Here is a 12,938-nt window from a genome sequence, read left to right as displayed (position 1 = left end):
AGTGTAATTTCTCACCTTGGTCAGAGTAACATTTCAAATAGAATTTGACTTCTGAAAAGTTATGACACACATAACTTTTTTTCTATTTATTAACCTGTGGCTTTAGCTCTCTTGCTTACTTCTGGGTTTGTGCTGAAAACCTACGTCTAAATAAATGTCATATTTAGTTTAGTTAAGCATATGTTCTTTCCAAATTAAATGCTTCTATCATCCATTCTGCTTTTGATTTCTCTGTCAGATTTTCCATAATTGTAGCACTAGTTTTCATGTACACTTGCAGGGTTTTTGCCGATCGTTACCCAGAAATTGACAGTAATGATGTCATTACCCACTTCTTTTTTAGAGCTGAAAAAACTGATAGGTAGTGACCTGTACCCTTTTCTGACTAAGTATATACATCTTAACCAAAATATCTATTCTTGAGTATTCTAACTTCCCCATTTTCAACTCCCCCCCCACCGCAATGCTTTGATCCCTTTTCTATAGATCATCCAAATACCGTTTCTCTCATTTTCTCTTCTGTCCTGAGTCTGTTTCTCTTTCTGACATCATTTTTTTGTTTCAACGACACTACTAGTTTGAAACCTTGGAGGGATCTTTAACTCTCTCTCCTTCCTCACTTCTCACATTCAATCAGTTATCAAGACTTGTAGATTTTATCTCCACTCTCTCCCCAGTCCTCCCCTTCTCTCTGTTCCCACCATTTCCACTTTAATCAGTCCCTCATTTCCACCTACAATTGCTTAGTCAATTGCTCCTGCCCTCCTTTTTTCAGACTATCCTTCACACCTTTACTGTACTTATTTTCTTTATTCATAAATTTCATCATGTCTTTCCTCTGCTCAGAACTCTTCACCTGACTTACAATAAAGTTCAGCCTGTTTTGCTTGACTTTTAAGTCTTCCCACAATCTCCTATCACTCTTTTCAGAATTATCTCACCTTACTCTTTTCCCCAATAATTGCCATCTCCCAAAATCATCCCACACTTTCCCACACCTGTGCTTTCCTCATACTATTTTGTATGACTAGAATGACATTTTTCTGCCTCCTACCTTCTTAATACACACACACACACACACACACACACACACACACACACACACACACACACATTGGACCATTAATTTCATCTAATTCAAGTTCTGCCTCCTCTGGAAAGCCTTTCATGATCCCAATTTGCAATGTTCTTCTCCTACACTTAATAAACATTTATTAAGCATCTACTATGTGCCAGGCACTGTGCTAAGCACTGAGGATACAAAAAAAAAAAAAAAAGCAAGATAGTTCCTACCCTCAGGGAGCTTACAATCTAATGGGGGAAATGATGTATAAACAAATATTCATGTAAGCCAGCTGCATATTAGGATTAAATAGGAAGTAATTAGAAGAAGGAAGGTGATGTAATAAAAAGGTGCTGGGAAAGGTTTCCTGTTAAAAAAAAAAATCTAGGAAATTACATATCCCCAATGGTTAACACAGTGTCTTACTAAACTAAACCCTGTGTGAGAGCTTAATGTGTGTGAAACAGTGTTCTCTAGATGGCTTGAACTGAGAATAGTCATGTTATCTGACAATATTCTCTATTGAAATATAGGAAGGTGACACAACAGGAATGTATTTCATTAGTTTTTCTAAGTTGACTTTGGAAGTTTGTTTCTATATTCCTTATCCAGTTAGAAAAGCAAGTTGTTTTCCTTCTTTCTTAAGCATCAATATTTTCCCTTTCAAGAGGATTCTTAAGTTATACATTTGGCTTGAGTTACTAATTATTCTAATGACAACTGAATTATTACTTTGAGGAAAAGACTTCTGTCTGAAAATTGGAATCATGGAAATGTTTGCTTGCTAAATGAATTTCCCAATGGCATGGACAATACCCAAAGCAGAATCAAAGTGAAAGAGGGATCTCCTATAGATGAAGAAATCCCCAGATAACTTGTGTGCGTCCAAAACACTGCGCTAATTGGATTAAGCCTTGGAATACTGTAAAGCCTCCTAAATGAAATCTATAGTCATTCGAAAAGTTTAGATTAATTCTCACAATTAGAATGACCAAGTCAATAAAGAATAACTCTTATTACCCAAAGAATTGATTTATCAGCTCATTTATATATGCTAGATAAATTCTGCACATGCATGATAAACTGGATCTAAAATTTAATAGGAGGGAGGAAAAACAGAATAAGAGTGTGTTTGTGAAATTGTACAGTACTTTTAACGAACCCAAATATCTCCCAGAAACAAAAATTCATCTTTTCAGCACTCAGCATTCAGATGAATAGCTATGAATCACAAAATGTCACATCCTTTGAAAATTCGAAATGAAAGGACAATGTAAGGTACATAGTGGATACAAATAAGTTACAGCATATTACCCATAAAGAATTATGCACATGAAGTGGCATAAAAGATAATGTAAAAAGATATATAACCAGAAAAAGAAGTAGGTCAATCTGTTTTAAGGGCAAGGAATAAGAGATAGATAGACCAGTTGTTCCACTGGCATCTAGATAATGTTAAGAGACATTATTTGCCCTAGGCACTTGTATGAGACTCCTCTACTGAGTCTTGGACTATTTGTCCCTAACAGTTGGAAAACATAGCCCCCTGGTGTTTTTTAGTAATATCATCATTTTATAACCATACTGATTCCTCTGGAGGTGAGGGGAATGGTTTTGAAAAATAGGGAAAAAATGAATTTTCTGACCTCAACTACTTTAATGTAAGCAAGATATGTATATGAATAATATGTTTCTACTAATAGAAAAACATATTTAGCCCTTCCTGGATATTATAAGATGGTAATATTTCTTCTTTAACAAAATATACTTTCTTTTAAATAGAGAAATAAAGCTGAAATACATTGGCGGTCATTAAAGACAGGTCATCTGAACTGTATTTTATTTGTAGAAGGAATGTGATGAAGGGAGTAAACATGTAGAGAAAAGACTGCTTATAAACTGGGTTGGTGGAGGTGACAAGCAGAAATTGTTACTATATATATAGCCAGGTTCCTTATATCTTGTGAGAACTCCTACTGAGCATGAGTCAAACAAAAATATCGTTATGATCTCCAAATGGTAATTTGTTTATATTTCAAATTCAAAGGAGCTCATCTCACCATCATCCACAATCTTATTTAAATAGAATTCATCAGGTTTTGTCTGATACTTGGATACGATACTTGGAATCATTCGACCCACAAACACTGATTAAATACCTATCTACCAGGGAAAACAAGTTTTACCACTTAATTTTTTACCTCTTCAAACTACAAGATGTTTTTAAATCGCTCAAGAACTGTGCTTTAACTAACCTTCCTTTAGTCCTAAAGTACTTTAAATGGTTTAATATGTATATGTCTGTATATTTCTATTTACCTCTCTGAATTCCTCCCAACCCCTTTGGGTATAAACAGAAACAGCTAAAACTATGTTTCTATTTCTTGTCTAATGACTCATAAATAAGAATTACTTCATTTCAGTAATGTGAGATGATGTTTGTATAATTATTATTAAACAGAAAGTGTTTTTAGATCTGATAGAACACAATGTAACATTAGATGATATAATTAGGTAGTAGGAAACCTGAAGTATATTAACTTCATTAGAGAAGGAAGGCAGTGTGGTTCAGAGGAAAGTCACCAGCTGTGAACTTTAATCCCAGTTTTGCCACTCAGTATCTCTCTAACTTAAATTCTCTGGGACTTTCTTTCCTCAACCCTCAAATGTGAGGGTTGGACTAAGTGACTTCTAATGTTATTTATACATCTATGACATTCTAAGTATACTGTAGCATCTCATGTACCAAGGACAACTCATCTCAAGTAGATGGAAATTATTTTATTAGCTTAATTTTTAATTCAATTCAATTGTTTCATTTTAAATTACATTTATTCAACCAAAAAGTCATAAAATATTAGAACTAGAGGTTCCCATTCTGCTATTTCCTGGGTGACAAATAAATAAATTACTTTATCTCTATTTCTTCATTTGCAAATAAAGATAGAGAGCCCAAAGATTACCAATACAACTTCTGTGCTACATATAATCTTACAGCATTAGAACACTAAGAAGTTAAGGGATTTGTCCAGCATCTGTATCAGAAAAAAAAGGATTTAAACCTGGGTCTTCCTGGAAACATGCTACAAAAGATTGTCATAATAAAGTATATTATAAACGATAGAGCATATCTAAAATCTCTAGCTTTCTTAACAGTTTATCTCCAGCACGACTTCTTACTTGAGCCAATCAGGGTGATTCAGCTGCTGGAAGGGTGCTGACTGGGACCCCAGTGAGAATATTGACTATGGACACCGTTTAGATAAGATGAGAGCAATTAGTTCTAATCTTTCTGGTAAGACAGATTGCCTCCAGGTCCTGCTATCTGCCTGCCACAGATCCCTAAGGTCTTTGGAGCCTTATCTGCCCTGCTTCTATGCCTTTTAGGGCATAGACCCAGGGCAGTCATAGTAACAGGCTAATACTGCATAAGGAATCTGGGCCACCCTGTTGCTGGACCCTTAAACTTTCCATCCAACCTGAAGCTGATTTTTTTTTTAATATGTTGTCTCCCTCAATGAGCATTTGAGTTTCTTCAGAGCAGGAACTGTCTTACTTTTATTATCTGTATCCTCAGTGTGTGACATAGTGAGTGCATAATAAATGCTTTTCCATTCCTATATTTATTCAGTCAATCATGAGGTCTTTCTTCACCCATCTATCCAAAATCCTCTCCTCCTCCTCATCTCATATCACTCAGACACCTGCTTCTACTATGTCCTCCTTCACCTACCTTACATAAAGAGGTGCCAAAGCTAAAGCCCTCTACCTGCACAAGCAGTCCAACTCCATCCTGTCTCCAACAAATTGTCCCTTCTGTCATCTCCACTTTCTCACAAATCTTCGATCTTTGTCTACCGTTATTTCCCTATGGCTTACAAACATGCCCATGTCACCTCCATCCTCAAAAAGCTGTCACTTGCTCCTTCTATAACTGGCAACTATCATCCTGTAGTTCTTCTCCCTTTTTTGGCCACATTTCTTGAGAAAGTAGTTTATACCAGGTTCTTCCCTTACTTCTCTTTCTCCTCTTAACTTCCTACAACGCAACTTGCAACATCATCATTTATCCAAAACTGATCTCTCCAAAGTTACCAGTAATCTCCTAATTGCCAAATTCTTTTTCTTTTCTCAGTCTTCCTTCTTGATCTCTTTTCAGCCTTTGATATGGTTAATTACCTTCTTTTCCTTGTTATTCTCCTCTCTTTAAGTTTTTGGAGCACAATTCTTTCCTGGTTCTCTACCTACCAATCTGACAACTCCTTCTCAGTCTCCTTCGAAGGATCTTCATCCAAATCATGTTCTATAGCCATGGATGTCCCCCAGGGCTCCGTCCTGGGTCCTCTTCTCTTCTTTCTCTATACTGCTTCACTTGATCATCTCATTAGCTCCCACGGATTTAATTATGATCCCTGTGTTGACCATTCTTAAGTCTACTTATGCAGCCCTAACCTATCTGCTAATTTTTAATCTTACATCTTCAGCTGGCTTTCAGATTTCTCAAACTGGATGTCTAGTAGACATTTTAAACTTAAAATGCTCAAAACTGAACACATGATCCTCCCTTAGAAACTCTCCTCCCTTCCGAACTTCCCTATTACTTTCAAGGGCTCCATCATCATCATCCCAATGCCCCAAGTTTGCAAATTAGATGTCATCCTCAACTTTTCCCTTTATCTCACCATCCTCCATCCAATGTGTTGTCAAAACTGTCCATATTTGCAACATCTCTTGAATATTGCCCCTTCTCTTCTCTGATAGTACCACCACTCTCATATAGACCCTCATCTCCTCACAAGTGAACTATTCTAATGGCTTGCTGGTCTACGTGTCACAAATCTCTCCCCACTTTAATCAGTCCTTCAATATACTCTAGTGGCTCCCTATTACTTCCAGAATCATATGCCAAACACTCTAATTGGCATTCAGAGCCTGTCATAATCTAGCCCCTCACCTTTCCAATCTTTGTACACCCTACATCCCTCCACATACTCTTTGATCCAGTGACACTGGTCTCCATGGTATTTCACAAATAAGACATTCCATCTCTCAACTCTGGGAATTTTCTCTGACTGTTCCTTCTGCCTGGAATATTCCCCTCTTTTCTACCTCCAGGCTACCCTGGCTTCCTTCAAGCCCCAGGTAATATTTCACTTTGTGCAGGAAACCTTTCATAATTTCTCATAATTCTAATGCCTTCCCTCCATTGATTGCTTCCTTCTTTGTACATATTTATTTACTTATCGTCTCCTCCTTTAGATTATGAGCTTCTTAAGGGTAGAGACTGTCTTTTGCCTCTTTTTGAATACCCAGTGTTTAATACAGTGCCTGGCACATAGTAAGCACTTCATAAATGCTTATTGATTGACCTACTACATTTCCTCCCATGACTCTCCATCTCTCTCCATGCCCTTTTACTTACTACTGCTGGTGCCAAAAATGCTTTACCTTTCCACTTCCACCTCTTGGAATCTATGACTTCATTTAAGACTCAGATCAAACGCCACCTCTTTTAGGAAGCTTTTCTTGGTCCTTACCATACCAGGTATAAATTAGGCACCTGCTACCATTATCGGCCCAAAAGTTACATTCTCACTACACTAAATATTTATCTTGTAATTCCCTTGAAAATATAATTTTCCTTTTTCATTGTATCCCCAGCACTTAGTACAGCATCTGACACATAGTAGATGCTTAATAAATGCTTGTTAATTAATAGAGTAAGAGCAGAGAAATATAATGAATCAGAGTTTGGGGATGCTTATGATGACATAAGCATCAATAGGACAAAAGAGTAAATGATTTGAGATTAGTTGTGGTTGTTTGGTTGTTTCAGTCATGTCCAACCCTTTGTGACCCCATCTGGGGATTTCTTGGCAAAGATACTTGAGTGGTTTGCTGTTTCCTTCTCCTTACAGAAGAGGAAACTAAGGCAAACTGGGTTAAGTGACTTGCTCAGAATCATACAGTTAGTAAGTGTCTGAGGCCAAGTTTGAACTCAGGTCTTTATGACTCCAGGTCCAGTGCTCCATCCACTCACTATGCCATCTAGCTGTCCTGATTTGAGTCTAGTGGACAATGTAAAGTTGAACTAGTTAACTAGGGACAAGATTGGGAAGGAAAGAAATTCAAGCTAGGGCCGAAATGATGACCTAGAAGATGGCTGATAAATCGAGGGGCTAGAATCCAAACAAGAGCAAAGGACAAGTTTAGGAAGATTGAGGCAAAGTGAGAGAAGGAAGGATAAGTTACCAGTTGATAGAGGAATTTCAGAATTCTTGATTATGGAAGTGGAACATCTACCTGTAGGAGCATGCTCCTCTTTTCCTTTCTGCTCTCTTACTTTTCCTTACCTTCTTCATCCTTGCCCTTGTTCTAGACTCCAGTGCCCTCAGGTTGGGGCTCTGACCTCATAACTTCAGAGTATATGTTCTGTGTCTACTTTTCCTTTTGATTGCAGGTAGTTTGGGGGTGATAAAGTAATTCACTCTAAGACATTTATGACTGGGAACCCCTTCCAGTTTCACCAGGGCCCAATTAATGCCTTAAGCAAAAGGAATTAGTTGAAAACAATGAAATTTTGTGCATTAGTAGCCTACTAGAGATGCTTGGTTTCTGTGTATTTTGTTCAATTGTATTCTGGAATAGGAAAGACTTCCAAGTGGTAGTCATGACACTATATAGACAGCTGTCTAATGTGCCATTATGAAAGGCTAATCCTGAAGGGAGACTATTTTTATCTTCCTTCAGAGGTACAAATTTCTTAATATGTTTTGGTGCTTTAAATTATTTATGTGGGAGAACAAGATTGTTTCTAATTGGGAAATAGTTTTTACATATACATAGCCAATTCTAATAAGTGGTTGTTCTAGCATTGCTAAGATAATTATAAGAGACTGGCAAGATGAAAGGGACTTTTAGCTTCTGTGGCATTACTCAAAACTGGCAAATTCTGAGATCTAAGAATAGTGATCTTTGTGCTAGAACTTTGTACTTCTTGTGCCAAGATCCACCTGTTTTTTTAAATTATAAAATTTACACTTTGGGGTTTTTTTTATGAATTCATTCCCTGTGTCCCCCTCCCAGATAATCATTCCTCATACAAAAGAAAAAACAATAAGTAAAAAAATAATAATAATAACTGTCTAGCAGCAAATTTAATATTCTATATCTATTTCTACTGTCTTTCTGCAAAGAGGAGGAAAGCATGTTTCATCATGAGTCCCTCAGTCTAAGGTGGAACATCATATTGTTCAAATATTTGATGTTTCACTGTTGGTTTCATTTATATTTTTGTAGTCATGTGTATTGTTTTCTATATTCTATCAGTCCACAAAAGTCTTCCTACATTTCTTTGAATTCCTCATATTCATAATTTCTTGTAACAATAATAATATATTACACCCGTTGCTGGTGACATACTACTACGGTAAGAATATTGAATTCAGAATCAAGGGATCTGAAATCAAATCCTAGTTGTGCTAACTTTCTACCTGCATGACTTTGCACAAATTCCTTGGCCCCTTTGGCCTCCCAATCAGCAAAATGAAGGTGTTGTTGTAGTTGACTTCTAAGGTCCTTTCTATCTCTAAACCTCTGATATGTAATTTATTCAGTCATTATCTGAAAAATGAAGGTGTTTCCAGTTTTTTGTTAGTATAAAAAGTAACATTATGAATTTTTTTGGTGTATATTTTTGTCGATTGCTTCCTTCAGGCCAATAGTAGGCTCACTGCTTGAAAGGGTACAATCTAACAATTTTTCTCACCCAATTCTAAACTGCTCACTAGACCAAGTGTTCTTTTCAATAATAAAAACATATTGGAATAAATATAACTGATAAGGTTCAGAATTAAATAGTATCATACTGAGTGAGCACAGTCTTTCTCCTTTAGATAGCTCTAAGCAAGATTATACTGTATGGCATTTTAGCATTCTGACATAAGTATTAGCCACATATTTATGTTGGTCATACATAGGAAGGGAAAGTGTGCAAGCCAGGTGTCAGTCAGCAATTACTCAATATTTTCTCATGCATATGCTCTTTTGACCTGGACTAAAGGAATGGGGAAGAACAACTTGGGGCAGAACCATACCTACGTCATAGACAAACCTGGTATAAAGGTGAGATAGCATGCATACTGAAAATGAATTCATGCAGCTCCTCTATATTCAGAGCTTTAATTATGTGGCATGGCCCTATACACCCACACATGAAACTCAGGCCTCGTCAATTATTCAGTCAGTCAATATTCAGGAATCCATCTCTAATCCCAACTGCATTCTTGAGATATCAGAATTCATCAGAAATTTAAGAATGGGGGGTTTCTCTTCTGATCTCTTCCCTAATGGTGCCTCCCAAAGCAGAATCGCTAAATAATTCTCCCTTTCTGCTACTTGACAGTCATGAAAATGGGTAGCTACCCTATCAAAGTGATGAGAACAATGAGAAATCACAGCACAGGAAGTTTCCCCAGTATACAATTGTATGCCTATTGCGAATACTCAAATATAAAATGACACGCTCTGTTTTTACCTTCATCCTGAAATTAATTTATATCCTTTCCCTAAAACACAGCTGATAAAGTTCACTTAATTTTTGACAGGAAATAGATACCAAATCATCTATGGTATTAGTCCAATTGTCAATCAATAAATTTAGAGCCAGAAAGAACCTTAGAAATTATCTAAATATCTCAACTATCTTTACAGATGCCCCAAAGATAAAACGTGAGTAAGGGACTTGGATTTGAAACTTTGGTCCTCTAATTCCGAACAGAACCTCACACCTTTCCAATTGACAGTTGCAAAAGGTAGAACAATCTAGTTTGTCATAACAAGCCAGAGTTATAACCATTATTGCTTCTTAAATATCCCTTATCTAATTTATGCATGTCACAAAAATACTAGCATCCCTGACTTTTAAAAAGTATATATACATTTTGTGTACTCATCTCTCCTCCTTCCCATTCCTTCCATCAAAAAAATAAATAAACCCCTTTCAAATTGAAAAGTGGTCCAGCAATTTCAATACTTCATCTATGTATGACTAAGGGTATAACTCACCATATATTTATGTCATTATTGTTTTACTTATGAGAACTAATACCTCTGCCAAGAAAGATAGTAATCTGTGGGAAGTACTTTTATTGGTAGTAGAGCCAATTTTCTTATTAAGATGTCAAATGCGAGAAATACCTCTTTTGAAATTGGCACTCCCAGAAGCGAAGGGCTATGGGGTAGAGGTACATTTTCAGTAAACCTTCTTTTTCTGGAGGAGAACAAGACATATCAATGAAGTATAGGAGGGAGTTAGCTAAGCTTCTTTTTTATTTATTTTTGGAATTTCTGATAACTAAAAGTTCCCTCTGTCCTACACTGTGTAATTTAAGAACATAAATCCAAACCAAAGAAAAAATTCTGACCACTTTCAAAAGAAATGATAGAACCATTTGGTTTTAACCAAGAACTCATTTCCACAATCTTCCATCCAGTTGCCTGGGGACCCAAAATAGACTAATATTCCATGTTTCCTTTATCCATCTTTATGAAGAGATCACTTCATCTGAATTTCAGTTGATAGATCCAGAAAGGTAGACTACCATATAACCAGAGATAACATTCTCACTCTCAGACAACTGGAACACCTGGTTGGTCTCCCTACATTTACTCTTGTTGTATTTTAATCTAATCTTGCCAAAAATACTAAAATAGTATTTTTAAATTAAAAAATCAGTTTTATTAATATCTTTTGTGTTTGTATCAGTCACTTTTGGATATGATACCCTATAGACTCCCTGAATGTGGACCATACTTTGAAAAAGAAAAACAGAAAGGCAAAAACAATAAACATGATGACTTTATCTATATATGTAATATATATGTATATATGTAATATATGTATATATGTAATATTCTGCCAGAATAGCTCCCTGCCTCTCCACTGGAAGGAGTGATCTGTTCTCTGAAACTAACATTATTAGCATTTCATTTATTCATAGTTTAACTTCATTTTAGTAACCTATTCACTTACATCATTTTAGTCTTTGTTCAAATAATCTTTCTAGGGCATATGTGTGGACTAGATTCAAATTGAAGATGAGCTTAGAAACCTTCATCCCCACCCCTAAAATTTGTTCTGGTTTTTTCCATGCTGCTTTTCTTATACCCAGTCCTCTTAGTTCTTCTTCTTACATTTTCAAAGACTTCAAATTTAAAAACAAGTGTTCATATAAACACATATTAGGGGGGAAAAAGGCTGTACAAAGAAAGGAAAGCCAACAAGATACCTTTCCAAAGCATTTCTGTACAGCTGGAGGTGGAAAAGTTGAGTTTGAAAAGAAACAAGGAAAGGGAAAAAGCAAAGAACCTAGGGAACCAAAAGAAGAGGAGAAAGTATTTAAATCACTGAACAACTGTGGCATAGTGGATAGAGTGTTGTACTGGGGGTCACAAAGCCTGTCTCAGGTACTTACTAACTCGGTAACCTTAGACAAGTCATTTACCTAACCTGAGTTTTAGTTTCCTCATTATAAAATGAGGATACTAAATTTAATAGGCTCTAAAGTTCCTCCTGGTTCTAAATCTAGGATCCAATAACCCTATTTGGGCCTACTGGTTATTGTCTTTGAGAACCTGGAGTGTTATTAATTTTAGTCGGTCTCAAGGTAGATTTAGGTCTTAAGCTACATTAATACAATGTTTTTCATTGATATATCATGTGATTCTGAATAAGTACTTTTTTTTATTTATGAAGTTGGACTTTAAAAATCCCTCTCTCAGGAAAATAGGAGTAATTAATACATTAACATGCATAAGAAGGATATATTAGCACTTTTCAGTAATCACATATAGTTTTGGCACAACTAGTGTAACAACCATTTTTTTGTGCTGCAAAACAGATTAACTTGCTATTTCACAAAACAAATATGTGTAGTTCCTGGATTAATAAAAACATTTAAGTAGGTACACATGCTGCTTTAAAAGAAGTTAGACAATGGCCCTCTGTCCTTGAAATTGAGAGGTTTGGGTTTGGGGGGTTTGTTGGGTTTTTTTTAGAAAAAGAAAATCAAGTATTAATAGTAGGTGACATTTAAGCAAAGATAATTTATAATTTGCTAAGAATCATATCACAGTGTCACAGTGTCACCTCATCTGTGTCACAGTGACTCTCCTTACAATGCAGGTACGTCATTACTTCTGAAAATCAGGCCTGAAAATTCCTGTGTCATACTTTTTTGTTGTTGAGTGATTTTAGTCATGACCAATTCTTCATAACTCCATTTGGTGTTTTCTTGGCAAAGTTACTGGAGAGTTTTATCATTTCCTTCTTCAGCTCATTTTACGGATGAGAGAACTGAAGCAAACAAGATTACGTGATCTGCCGAGGATCACACAGTTAGTCAGTGCCTGAGGTCAGATTTGAACTCAGAAAGATGAGTCTTCCTGATTCCAGGCCTAGCACTCAATCCACTGTGCCACTTAGCTGCCCCATTTAATACTTTACATGGGTCAGAATGTTGGGGGGTGGGGGGGAATACTGTGAACACTTCATCTTTTTTTTGTAATCTTTAGGAATTTTAATGAGATTAAATTCTGTGTAATTACTCTAAATATTTTAAACTTTCTTTATACATGCGTAGTTTTTAAACCCCTGAGACTAAAATGCAGAAATCTACATAAGTGATAAATCTACATGAACTTGAGTAGCACTCCCTACTATCTTACCCAGTTTAGATGATAGAGTAACAGATGAAGTTTTAATGTGTTTACAATTTGCTAACGCTCTATCATCCTCTTCATGAAGTATAGACATCTTTCTCTCTCTCTCAAACACACACACACACATACACACACATACACACACACACACACA

At 36.1% G+C, this 12,938-nt stretch overlaps 1 protein-coding gene across 5 annotated transcripts in view; it reads left to right on the top strand.

The window, feature by feature from the left end:
- Positions 1 to 12,938, top strand: part of GRAMD2B (GRAM domain containing 2B) — an 82,724-nt gene that overhangs the window by 36,494 nt on the left and 33,292 nt on the right. The gene's annotated exons all lie outside the window — the stretch shown is intronic.

This window comes from Notamacropus eugenii, chromosome 3, assembly GCF_028372415.1.
Source record: "Notamacropus eugenii isolate mMacEug1 chromosome 3, mMacEug1.pri_v2, whole genome shotgun sequence".
Classification (NCBI taxonomy): Eukaryota; Metazoa; Chordata; class Mammalia; order Diprotodontia; family Macropodidae; genus Notamacropus; species Notamacropus eugenii.
Note: the sequence above shows the minus strand (reverse complement) of the source record. Positions and strands in the feature narration are given on the sequence as shown.